This window comes from Ailuropoda melanoleuca, chromosome 11 (genome assembly GCF_002007445.2).
Source record: "Ailuropoda melanoleuca isolate Jingjing chromosome 11, ASM200744v2, whole genome shotgun sequence".
Classification (NCBI taxonomy): domain Eukaryota; kingdom Metazoa; phylum Chordata; class Mammalia; order Carnivora; family Ursidae; genus Ailuropoda; species Ailuropoda melanoleuca.
Window position 1 is genome coordinate 84,258,298 of NC_048228.1, and position 14,690 is coordinate 84,272,987.

General features: G+C 33.7%; 1 pseudogene; it reads right to left on the minus strand.

Annotated features, from left to right (window-relative positions):
* Positions 1 to 685: 685 nt before the first annotated feature.
* Positions 686 to 14,690, minus strand: part of LOC100479442 — a 173,227-nt pseudogene continuing 159,222 nt past the window's right edge.

Consider the following 14,690-nt stretch of genomic DNA (forward strand, 5'->3'; position numbering starts at 1 on the left):
GAATTCTCAAATCATACCTCCTACTGTATTAGGCATATACTGTGCCCTTCACCCAAATGCAAGTTTTTCTCCTGCTTTCTAACTAAATCATTTCATTTGCATCCCTATAAAAGTCTTGATCGTTCTTTTTTCTTTCTTTTAAGCTTTGATCGTTCTGAACAACAGTGGGTGCATAGTAAGCATTTACTTATTTCAACGAATGCATTCCCATCTTCTTACTATAATTGTATTTAAACATTAAATATTTATTTGATACCTTCTTGGTTCTAGATATTATTCCTTGTATAGAAGTAATGAAGCAGACTTGATTTCTCTTCTTTTTGAAAATTATATTACCTATTATTATTTTACAATATTTCAAAAAATGCTGTTGCAGTTGCCTTAACTTTTTTATAAGACCTTTATAACAAAGCAACTCCGCTTGTAGCATCTGTCCTTTTTACTACTGAGTGGGGCAAACTGGCCAATAAAATGTAAAATGCAGCGTACACAATCATGTAATCTAAAAAATTTTCATGATAACTTATTGCAACATGTACTTGACAGTTCACCACAACAATGGAAAACTGGCCCCTTGTTGGTTCACACAGTCCTTGAGAACCAAACTAAAGTCACCTGTAAAACGATCTGGATAAAAATTTACGGCTTTGCTCTGGCAGGAACTTTACCTTCCAGGTGAGTCAACCTAAGACAATGCTTTGTCCTGCTCCTTGTGGGCTCTCATCCTTACGCAGGTAGTCAGGTAGTTCTGTGTTCTGTTTTACTTCCACATGCATGTCTGGGAATGGGACCAGCATTTCTTCTCCACTTTCACTTTTCAGAGCTTGCTGAGCCTTCATAACCTGGGTTGATGTTATTGCTGAGGCAAAGCCTCTGCTTTCAAATCTGGATGGATCCATACCACACAACTTTGAACAGCCATTTGAAAAGTAAATCTAATAACACCTTTAATTTTTTTCTTCAAATTTTTATTTAAATTCTAGTTAGTTAACATATAGTGTAATATTAGTTTCAGGAGCAGAATTTATTGATTTATCACTTACATATAACACCCAGTGCTCAATACAGCAAGTGCCCTCCTTAATACCCATCACCCATTTAGCTCATCCCCTGCCCACCTCCCCTCAGCAACCGTTTGTTCTCCACTGTTAAGAGTCTTCTATGGTTTGCTTCTCTCTCTTTTTTTTCCCTTCCCTTATGTTCCTCTGTTTTGCTTCTTAAATTCCACATGGGTGAAATCATATGGTATTAGTCTTTCTCTGACTGACTTATTTTGCTTAGCATAACACCCTCTAGTTTCACCCATATTGTTGCTAATGGCAAGATTTCATTCTTTCTGATGGTGCAATAATATTCCATTATGTGTGTATATGATATGTGTATCATGTATATATGATATCTTCTTTATTCATTCATCAGTCAATGGACATTTGGCCTCCCTCCAGAGTTTGGTTATTATTGATAATGCTACTTACTCTAAATATTGGGGTGCATGCTGAGCTTGAAAAAAGCATAGAAGAAACTAGAGAGATCTTTACCACAGAGATAAAAGACTTCAAAACACAGATATAAGCACTTTAATTTTTAACAAATCCTCTTCACAGAGAGTTCTCTGAGATGTATCATCAATACCATCTATGTGCAAAACCACTGTTTTGGAATGTTTGTATGTATTTCCCAGAAAAATCTGAGTTTTCCTTCTATGTGAATTCATTTCATTGAAACTATCACCATCTGCCATATTGGAAGACTGAAGAATGCCAGAAGCCAACAGTTTTGTTTCTCTTGGAGCTGTAGTCTCCAACTACAGTAGATAGATAGATAGTACAGTAGATAGAGATATCCCAGATGCCTTAATGTAAATATGGCCTTTCAAATTCTTTCCTTTGTTGACGCGACCAAAGTTTCACTAAGATAAATTTTAACTTGCATGATTTCAAATATTTCTGCTGGTTTCCAGAGCAGTGGGAAGAAGCTCCAATTGCTTGAAACATATCTGAGTGTTAGCAAGACCACCACTGATGTCAAAGATTAAGGAAAAATTAGTTCTTTTACATTGACACCAATTATTTCTACTGTTACTATTATTAATGTCACCACCACTACATCTTTAAATTATTACTGTCTTTTTACACACTCTTTCTCAATTATCACTGTCAGCAATACGTCTTGGCTTTTTTTTTTTTTTCATTCCAGCTTCAATACTTTACAGAGTAGTGCAAATTTTTGCAATTTCCACTTCCTCTTCCAAGTTTCTTCTTCCTCACCCCTGCCTGGCTCCTTTTTTTAATCCTCCAACTTCTTTTCAAAGACCCTGGGTTTGCTCTGATAAATGTAGAAAGACTCATGACCTTAAGGAACTCATCATCTACCAGGAAAACCCAGTGATAAACCAGCAAACGTAATATCTGTTGCCCCTTGATGTCACCCAAAGAGGAAATTGTCACCTATCCAAGAAACTTGATTGTTTCCAGGGGCAAGAATGTAACAACTTGTTTTCTCTGGGCTCTCTGCCTTGATGTCATGCCTGACATGTTCAGCATTCTGGAAAATGGAAGAAGTATACAAATATTGTCCAGATTACAAATAATGGAAAAACCAAAGAGGGCCATATCTGAGAAAACTGAATCTGAGTCAAGGGCTGAGCAAACCACAACAAAGAATTACCTAATAATTGTTCAAACTAAAAGTTAATAGTAGTAGAGGGCTAATCATACACCAAGCAAAGGTCAAACTGTTCTAAGCTTTATATCTGTGTTAACTAAATTATTAATGAAAATTATTTACACATGAGGGAATGGAGGCCCTAAGAAGAGGTAAACTTGTGCAAGGTTATATAAGTAGTAAGTGGCAGAGATGTGACCTGAACCCAGGATATCTGGCTACCGAGACAGTGCTCTTAAATCCCACAATGTATCATTTCCTCATACAATCTAGAAAAATTTCTGGGATTCTGTAAAACCTAATTTTCTCCATACTCATATACATAACACACTTATGTTCACACACATATATATACACACATACATGTAATATTCATATAGCATTTAACAGTTCACAAGGTATTCTCACATGTCTCAATCACAGCCAGCACTCTTGATGTTAAATAATATCACTTTACATAAAAAAAATCCTAAAACTTCTGAGTATGAAGAGAATTGTTCAAATTCACATGGTTTCTAAGATTTTCCTCTATGTCTTCCAATTGCATGGCTGGATGTTCACTATCACTATATTAATATTCCTTTGAAAACCTGATATAAAACCAAAATCAGAAAATACAGCTAGTTACAGCTGAGACTGATCTATTTTATGGATGGTTTTATGTGTTATGATTGAAAAAACTTGTCAGTTTTTCTCAGTTTCATCTAAGCAGTGGAAATAGCTTATGGTAACTTATCTTAATTGAAGCCAATTAGATTTTCAAAGATCTTGTGGTTGAAATTACAACCACACTGTGATCCACAAATTGAAAAATGAAGTTCGCTTGTATCTATCATAGGGTAGAATTAGAAGGCTTATAATACATAAAGACTTGATTGATCCAGTTTCTTCCCAAAGAATTCATACTGAAGAGAATTTGATTTTTCCTTTTTATAAAATGTTTCTATTTAAAAGATACTTTAGTAAGCAGTATTTCCAAACTATTTATGACTCTTCCTTTGTGGCAATAAAAATGGAAATCAAACTGCAAATTTGTAGGTTCACTGAAAGGAAAACATAGGGTTTAAGTTTCAGGAATGACAGGTTCCAGGAGTTCAAATTTGCCTTCAGAAACTTTCATTTTCTCAAATCTTACTTTTCCCTATATTGCTTTCATGCTCAAGAAGGCAGGGAGGCCTCCTCTATTCCAAGTTGGCAAGATGATCTCTAAATCTCTGTCTTATTCACTTTCTAATTCCAAATGGAAACAAGGTTTCTCTTTCCCAAAATTGTAGAAAGTATTTTGAAATTGAATCTTGCTGGGCCACTTTCCTGAACCATGAGGATGAGATGAGGTTTGGTGGCTTTGGAAAGGAAAATAGGAATGTTTCCAATAGAAAAATATAGTGCATGTATGCTGAGAAGACAAAACATATGTCCAATATTGTGGTTAGCAAAAAGTAACAGATGTCTACTGTAATGGTGAGTCAATATATAATGAATGACGGAAATGGTTCTAAGAGAATGAATCTGCTTGAAGAAGAAATTCAACCCAAGGTAGAAAGGCTAAATTTCTAAGTGTTATTTGTAAATACAGTTCATTCCTGACAGGATTTTTGATTATTTATTTTATTTTTTTACATTTTTAAAAGATTTATTTATGTATTTTAGATAGGGAGAACAGAGGGGGGGAAGGGAGAGGGAGAGAGAGAGAGAAAGAATCTCAAGCCGACTCCTTGCTGAGCACAGAGCCTAAAGCAGGGCTTGATCTCATGACTCTGAGATTATGACCTGAGCCAAAATCAAGAGTCTGACACTTAACTGACTGAGCCATCTGGGCACTCCTCATTACAGGACTTTTTAATTAGCATTATGTACATACTCACTTTTAAAATTCAGAGTACACATGTAGATAGTAATGTGATAGCAATATATCTGAGTTGATATGAAGCAAATGTCTTTTAGAAGAATTCATGAATACAGTAGTTCCCCCTTATTTGTGGCTTTGCTTTCACAGTTGGAGTTACCCACTGTCAACCACTCCCTGTCCAAAGGCTGATGATCCACCTACTGAGATATGGTCAGGTCAATAGTAGTCTCACACTACATCACAAGGGTTATGTCATTCACCTCAATTCATCTCATCATGTAGCCATTTGATCCTCTCACATCATCACAATTAGAAGGGTGAGCACAGTACAACATTTTCTAAGAGAGAAACCAGATTCACAAAACTTTTATTATAGTATGTTGTCATAGTGGTTCTATTTTATTATTTGTTCTTCTAATTAATCTTTTACTGTGCTAATTTTAAATTACGCTTTATCACAGGTATGAATGTATAGGAGAAACATAGTATATGTAGGGTTTGGTACCATTTGTGGTTTCAGGTATCCACTGGGAGTCTTGGAACATATCCCACATGGATAAGGAGGAAATACTATACTATTAAATGTTTTTCCAAAACTGAAGAGGAATATTTCATATAGATTACAATTTAGTATAATTTTCCTTTTTACTAAGAAGTCATAAAATACATTAGTGATTATTCCTTGCACTTTATATAACATTTAATATATAAAATTCACTTATATTGTGACTTATGTTATTTTGTGTAAACAATGTAATTACTAAAGCCATTACAAAATGTCATGGCCCAATAATGTACTTCTAATGAGTTAATAATTTATTTTTCACATGGTTATGAAAAATATACCAAAATAATTACTGTGTTCTATCATGTCTCTGATTAATAATATAAAATTTTAGCATTCTTAATAAATTTAAGATATTCTTACAGAGAGAGCATCACAGCTAATTAATATATGATATCAGCATATACAGTTGTAAGACTACATTCTATTATACATCTTGGAATTTTAAAAAATGGTAGTTTTCAGCATTTTGTTTCCATAGTAAATTAAATTTAACCTATGGCAAGTATAGAATCTACTTGGTTTATAAGGTTCTGTATGAGCCTAAATGTCACAGCTCAGTCTTTCAAAATTTATTTACTTTATTTGAGAAAGAGAGACAGAGAAAGAGAGAGCATGAGTGGGGAGAAGGACAGAGGAAGAGAATCCCCAAGCTGATTTCCCAATGAGCACGGAGCCCAAGTCTCACAACCCATGAGATCATGACCTGAGCCCAAACCAGGAGTCCAATGCCCAACTGACTGACTCACCCAGGCGCCCCACTGAGCTCAGTCTTTATATAAATATATTGCCCCATCTTTCACAGATGAAAATTGGAGGGTGAAATAAGCCTAGTGCTGTCAGAACAAGCAATTCAACTGTGTGTGTGTGTGGGTGTGTGTGTGCATGTGCAGTTATCTGATTATTCCCTGTTGTAATAATGCAGCATTCCTTCTTTTCTTAATATATTTACCATCATACTACTAGAGAAAATAAGACCTATAATACAAGAGTTTAAGAATGCAGCCATTAAGTTCTGTAAGAATACTTTTTCCAAAATATTTTGTTTCCTTCAGATGAAGTTGCGCTAAGAAATGACACAAAATTACAAATTTTAGTGTCTTGGTTTAAATATGAACACACTTCATAAAATCAATATGAAAAATTTTTCAATGTAGTGAATATCACACATCTCATTTTTAGCTTTGCTGATAATTTGGAACTGTTGTACAACCAGAAAAAAACTGTAATTTTAGTTACTCATATGGGTTATAGTTATAATTTTTCAGTAATATCCTGATAGCTTTGATCAAATGACCTTACCCATCTTAGCTCATTATCTTTTTTTCTATAAAGGGAATGTTATCTCACAAGTGTCTTGAGATGATTAAATTATGCAACAAATGTGAAATGTATCTTAAAATGCAAAATGTTAAATATATTTTTGATTTGTTAAATTTTTATATAAATTTGTTAAACTTTTTATATAACTATTATGATTTGAATTTTATTTATTTTTTTTTAAAGATTTTATTTATTTATTTTACAGAGATAGAGACAGCCAGTGAGAGAGGGAACACAAGCAAGGGGAGTGGGAGAGGAAGAAGCAGGCTCATAGCAGAGGAGCCTGATGTGGGGCTCGATCCCACAACGCCGGGATCACGCCCTGAGCCGAAGGCAGACGCTTAACTGCTGTGCCACCCAGGCGCCCCTATGATTTGAATTTTAAAAGAACTAGGAATTTAAGAAGAAACAATATCTAAAATGGCCACTAGGTATTAGAAGTTTTATGGTCATCTAGCATTACATATTAATGAAAGATATTTTGTTAGAATTTCCTGGAACATACCAGACATCATTCTACTTCAGGGCCTTTGCATTGGCAGGTTCTTATGTCTGAAGGGCCCTCTTCCTTATCCACATGGCTTCCTCCTCATCTCCTTGTCTTTGACTAAATGTTTCTTCCTCAATGAGTCTTTGCTGATCACTCTTTAAAACTGTAGTCTTCCTCCCCACCCTCCTACTTCTGATTCCTTCACTTTCTTGTCTTTCTTCCTATATCTGTTAACATTTGTGATCATCTGGCATACTATATAGTATTACTTGTTTATCTTCTGTATGTACCTCCATGGAACATAACCTCGAAAAGAACTTTTTATTGCTGTTTTACACTACTCTGTCAAGACAATTTTCTGGAGTATATTAGACATCCTATCTATTATCTATCTATCATCTATCTATCTATCTATCNATCTATCTATCTATCTATCTATCCATCTATCATTATTTATTCATTGAATGAAAATATGTATATTTCTTACTCTAAACTAACCATACAACAAGTTGTACATAGATCAGCATGTACCTTTTTGATGTGTTACATCATTTTCATGGTTAATATATCTGAATGTGTACTTGCACCAAACAATCCAATTGTATTTTCCTTGCCATAATTATTCTACTGGAAATGATAAGAATAATAATGATGATACATATAGCACTTTACATATGCAGACACTTTTGAAACACTCTACTTAACAGTAACTCATTTATTTCTTGCAACAATCCTTTGAGATAGCTATTATTATATTTATTATCCTCATTTTACTGAATGCTAAAAATAAGGTATAGATGACCCATGGTCAAACTGCATAGTTGATTTTTTCTTTGAATGAAATTTTGTCTGCTTTTGGTGAAATCTGTCATTGGTATAATGTTGCAGTTTTGCAACATCTAACAAAAACACATTTTTACCAAATCGTTATTAACTTTAAACACTCCTCAGTGCTTTCTTGTGTTTCATAACTTATTTGGAACTTTTGTATATATAATACTGCCACTGATTAGAATAATTTTGCCATTTATATTACTAAACAAAACATTATCTTATGCTTGAAAATATTTGTATTATAGCTATGAAAATGACTTTCAGATAAATTTTGAACAAAAACTTATGCTAAACAAGCAAGAATAGGAAAATTAGTCAGCATTCATTCTAAAGAAATAACACAAATTTCTATTAAGTATTTTCAGCTAGATTGCAAATGCTTCTTATGAGAAAATTAATCTTATTCAGAGCATACATTAAAAAATGTAAGCAGAAGACTTCAAATCCATGGAGAGTTATTGATGTGCTGTATGCTTCATAAAGTTTATTCCTCATATCTGTTCTGCTATTAATATAAAAGAATTATATATTAAAAATACAGAGAGGGTTTTAGATCATTTAAAATCCATTAAAAGCTAAGATATTCTTGTAATTAATTTTCTGCTGAGATGAGAATTCAGAACCTTGAAATAACTTGCAGATGGGCATTGTCATAGTGAAGACAACCTTTGTCATCTTCCAAGAATCATTTTACTCCCTAGTAAAAATTCAAGGTACATTTATGTCTCACAATCAGGGTTGGTGGGCTGCTTCTTGGAAGGAAGATTGTGTGTCTTTCAATGCAATTTAATTTTAATGATATTTATTGAACTTAAAATGTCTTTCCTATTAACTTAGTCTTTTTAAATGGAAATACCCTTGGAAAGAAGGTATTTGTCAACTTAATTTTTTATACTTTGGTTCTTTTCTTGATTCTTTTTTTTTTTAAAGATTTTATTTATTTACTTGATACAGAGAGAGAGAGAGAGAGAGAGAGCCAGAGAGCCAGAGAGAGGGAACACAAGCAGGGGGAGTGGGAGAGGAAGAAGCAGGCTCCCAGCAGAGGAGCCTGATGTGGGGCTGGATTCCATAATGCCAGGATCACACCCTGAGCCTAAGGCAGATGCTTAACGACTGAGCCACCCAGGCGCCCTTCTTTTCTTGATTCTTGAAATAGTGACATGGAGCAAGGCAATTTATTTTGTGGTAATAATAATTGGGGAAAAGTTTTTTCATGGCACATCATGATGAACATTGTCACTAGCATAAGTTTTTCATTGGGACAATTAGTTATTTATTTTCGTGAAACAAATTACCCCCAAAATTACAGGTATAAACAATACACATTTATCACCTCATTGCTTCTGTGAACCATGAATTTGTGAGCAGTTTAGCTGCAGTCTTCACAAGGCTAGACTGGTTCCACTTTCAAACTTAGTCACCTGACTATTGGCAGGATTTAGCTCCTCCCATGTTTTTGAACTGAGATGTCAGTCCCTCATAAGTATTGTCTGGAAACTTCCCTCAGTTCCTTGCCACATGGACCTCTCTATAGGGTAATTTACAACAAGTCTCCTTGCTTTATCAGGGCATGCAAGAGGGTAAGAGAGATTGCCATCAGAAAGAGAAGGCTAGCAAGTGGAAGTCCCAGAGCTTTGTAAGTGGTTATGGAAGTGACACCATGTCGCACTTGGCATATTGTAGTCACTAGGTCCAGTACACCCTAATAAGGCTAATAATAGCAGGAGGATGGTTTTTTAGCTTATAAAATGAACGATTTATTCATTTAAAAGCATATGGCAGAACTTCGGTTTTTACGGTAAAACACAGAATATCAATCTAATTGCCTATGATGAACTGGAATGTTTCCTCTGCCATTGAAATATTTTCTCACATCCAAAATGAAACAAAACAAAACAAAACCCACATTTTATGGTACTACCCCTTCTCTCTATAGAGAGCTTTCTTGACAGAGCATTCTGCACTCAAGAGGTCAGTTTTCTCACTACCAAGTCACCCCCAAACACCAGTACAGATAGACCCCACCCCACCATTCCACCAAATTGCTCTTTCTATTGTTTTCCATATCAATAAATCCAAACGACATTGTTCAGCCTTTATTAGTTGACCTGGTATCATCATTTTACACGATTGTTCCTCTCTGTCCTGGAACAGGACTTTCTTTAACTACACAGCACGTTCAACACTGTATAGCCTATAAAGTCACAATATGGTCATAAGGGGTTCACTGAGACAGAAGCATCTCTGTTTTCTTTTGTAGTACTCTGAGACCTTAAGTACTGTCGCTACAGAAAGATGGGTCTTTGCACCAGGGGGAGCCTCTTTTCCTCAAAGCCAAATAAATAGTGATGAAAGCTCTTCAGAGAAGAAAGAGGCTGTGGGGGCAGAGAGATTCATCTAGCTCCAAAGCTGCATTCCTGGAAACAGAATTATCACACATGGTTCCATTCTGCCATTTTATCTTTACCCCAAGGGAGCCAAATGACGAAGAATAGAACATCTGAGGAACAATTTCTTAATGAGGAGTGAAAAGAATTAATTACTAAGAACCATATATAAAGGTGTCTACCATAGACTTACATATTTTCTGTCCCAATATATGGTTTGTGAGTATTCCTCCAGACATAATAAATGTATTGTTTTTGATAAAAATAACACATATTGACAGAATGACTTTATTACCAAATGTTGATTTTAGTATTACTGCCAACCAAGCACACTAGTTATAAAATTACATGTATTCTACTAACTGCTACTTTGGGACCACGATATTTGAAACAGGTGATTACTAAAGGTGTTGTGATTTTTCTAGCATATTGCTTATTCAATATTTGATGAGTGTTACTAGCAACTATTTGGAACAGAAACACTGAAGACAGGTATGAGATATTTGTCCAAGGTTTTGTGATTACACGTGAAATATTTTGACAGGAGCTATGTATAGGGAGAAAGCTTTAGCGACAAAAAAAAAAAAAAAAAAAAAAAAAAAAAAAAAACAACAGAATTTTCTAGCGGGAAGTTAATATGACAAATCAAGACGACTTATTTCTTTAAACAAATAGATAATCTGAATATATTTCAAGCCCTGGTGAGCATCTTGATCTCTGTTAATACCAAAGACATCACTTTGGGTACCAAAATAGTAATTTCAAAATAATATAGAAGTGGCTTTTGAATTACTTTAAATGAAAACATTTTTATACACACAACATTATTAATACTTTCTGATAACATAAACATTATCCCTTGTATCATTCTTTGGTTTTTACTATTCTTTTAATATAGGTCTTTTTACTTCTGCTATACCAAGGGCCCAGGACTTGGAGATTTTGACATTTGTTCTCTAATTCTCTGGTCTTTAGTTTCCTGGTCTCTAAATGTGGGTATGGGACTCGGTGCTGTATAACATCTCATGTGGATGTATCCATTCTATGAGCTGATGAGCATCAGCTCCTTCAGAAAAAGATTTGCACCATTCTTTTGCTTATTTCTAATGACACTTAGTGTGTGGTAGGTGGTTCATAAATATTTGGAGAAAGATGATTAAATTAATGCATGCTAACATTATTTGATATTAACATTATTTGATATTTATTGAATCCCATTGTATGTTAGGTAGGATCCTGGAAGAGAAAAAAGACATTAGGTAAAAACTAAATTAATCTGAAAAAACTAGATACTTTAGTTAATAATAATGCATGTTTTTGTTCATTAATTGTGACAAATGTAGCATACTTTGTAAAATGTTAATAATAGGGGAGGGGTATATGGAAACACTCTATAGTGGCTTCTGAATTTTTCTATAAATCAAAAACTGTTTAAAAATTGAAGTTTATTGAAAAGCAAAAATTTTTTTTTATTTTATTCATTTGGGTATGAAGATTGTCCTTTTCTTAACCTTTATTTTCCAAATAATCCTTAAATTTATCAGTTAATTTGTTCTTAGAACTTGTTAGGAAATATTTAAGCAATAGAAAATTAGCTAAATTTTTTGTTCTATACTAAGCATATCTGGGAGGTATGAGTTTATCCTTTAAAACTTCAAGGTCTCTATTTTCCCGCAGATCAAAAACAAAAGTTGAAAAACAAACCCTGTTCTTATCTATCTCTCCATATCAGCACATTTATTTTTTACTTCAACTTACAAATATGTCAAGATTCTAAAATATCAAATGATAAAAAATGCAAACCAGCAATCAAGATAAATTCTTACACTCTGCAAAAACAAACATGTGTCACTTTATACAACTGCCTTAAGAATTCCAGGTCAAAATATGGTGTCTTTAATTGTTAAGTGCTGTCAAATAAGATAAAAATTATGTCCAAAATTATGAAAATATGCTTCATATACAAGCAAGATTAACTTCTCCAGATGACCTCAACTTTTCTACAGAAAATAAGCACTGGTTTACACTACTTACACAAATTTTTCTAATTCCTAGTCATACCATACGTTGAATTATTCTACTCTAAATTATTTCATCTCATTTAGAGTTAACATTATTTAGAGCTAATATTATATTTTCCTTTAATAGTTATGCATTTAAAACACTTCTACATGTGTATTATTTACATATATCTGTATATCTCGACATATTATCATTTACAATGTTCTTTATTCTTTTATAAATTAAATTTATACCACCTTGGGTCATTTCCCTTCAGCTTGAGAAAAGAGTTCCCACGAATTTTTTACAGTATATTTCTAAGTAATTTGTTAATATTATTTGCAACAAAGGATGCACTGCTATTATCCCTATTTTATGTATAGTGCCAAGAAAAGATAAAAATCGGGCACAGACACAGTGAAATAGCAAAGATCAATAGTAGATGTGTCCTAGGTAGGGAGCAGTTATAAAATCTAAGAACTTATCAGGTCAGATGATGAGAAGGAATATCTCCTGCTGAAGAAATTAGGTCATAGAATATGTCAAGTGTTCAGGCAAATGGCAATAACATAAGACAGTGTTATCAGTAACTGAGTACAAAGTAAGGGCCAGGTTGTTTGATCATGGCTATTGTCCAGCTGGTAGAATTAAAAGACCAGATGAAAATAGAAATTCAATAAATCTGAAAAAAAACAAAACACATAGTTTTGAACAGTAGTTTTGAATCCACAAATTGTGGCCAGAATTCAACATTTGGAGGTTAAGTGGCCTAAGTGAGAAAAATGAAGGGGTGTAAAGGCAGTTAGAGAGATGATTTATTTCTTGAAATAAACCATTTTATGGAAAAGATAAATTTAGATAGATATAAAATCAATTTCAAGTACTTAAATATAAATCCTGATACTTTGCCTGGAAGCAGAAAGAAGTTAAATGATCATACTTAGTTAAAAATTAAATTTAAATTAAATCTGTTTATCAGTGTAAGTTATAATCCTTTTATCAATGAAGAAAAAGTAGAGCTTGTAAAATATATGCCTAAATGTAAGATGACGAAACACCCATAATCAAAGACACGATTAAATAGAATACATGGTTAAAACACCTTGTTAAGTAAAATGAAAACAAAAAGTAAATAAATCTGTAATGCAGTGTGAATCTGGTTTGTGGGTTATTAAACGATCTAATTTTTAAAAAATTAGAGTCATTAAACCCTGAGTACAATGAAAATAATTGAATAAACTTGCTCCTAAACCTCAGATGAAATTAATCAATTTCAAAAGTCATGGGAGGATGTAGTAAGAAGTAGTGTCTAGAGTCCCAATAAAAGGCATGCATTTTTGTGAAATGATTACTATGTAAATAGATGCTTTGTTAAATTGAGCTATTTTAAATTATGCTACATATTTAATCATATTTATAAATACATAAACATAGGGCAGTAAGGCATACATTTTTTCAAAGAACTGAATACATTAAAAGTATATTAAAATATATACAAATATGGGATATGACTACATTTAACAATAAATGTGTTTCTAGTATGCATGCCATATATATATACATATATGTATTATATATACATATATGTATATATATATGTTGTTCTATGTTCTTCAGTGTAAACTATGCTCTGTGTATTATTGCACCAACTTCTCTAAGATGGGATTTTTAAGTCTGAAATAATAATTCTGATATCTGCTGTAAGGCATTGACTTTCGTGTAATGCTTGTAAATTATGTTGGTATTTTTTTTTAAATAAAAATATTTTATTTAATTTAAATTCAATTAGTTAACATATAGTGTATTTTTAGTTTCAGAGGTAGAATTCCGTGATTCATCAGTTGCATATAACATTCAGTGCTCATCACATCATAAGCCCTCCTTTTTTTTAATATATATATTTTATTATTATATTATGTTAGTCACCATACAGTACATCCCCGGATTCCGATGCAAAGCTCGATGCTTCATTAGTTGCGTATAACACCCAGTGCACCATGCAATACGTGCCCTCCTTACTACCCATCACCAGTCTATCCCATTCCCCCACCCCCCTCCCCTCTGAAGTCTTCAGTTTGCTTCTCATAGTCCATAGTCTCTCATGTTTCAATCCCCCTTCTGATTACCCCCCCTTTCTTTATCCCTTTCTTCCCCTACTGTTCATCCTAGTTCTTATGTTCCATAGATGAGAGAAACCATATGATAATTGTCTTTCTCTGCTTGACTTATTTCACTTAGCATTATCTCCTCCAGTGCCGTCCATGTTGCAGCAAATGTTGAGAATTCGTTCTTTCTGATAGCTGAGTAATATTCCATTGTATATATGGACCACAGCTTCTTAATCCAGTCATCTGTTGAAGGGCATCACGGGTCCTTCCACGATTTAGCTATTGTGGACAATGCTGCTATGAACATTGGGGTGCATATGGCCCCTCTCTTCACTACGTCTGTATCTATGGGGTAAACACCCAGCAGTGCAATGGCTGGATCATAGGGTAGCTCAATCCTCAACTTTTTAAGGGACCTCCACACTGTTTTCCAGAGTGGCTGTACCAACTTGCATTCCCACCAACAATG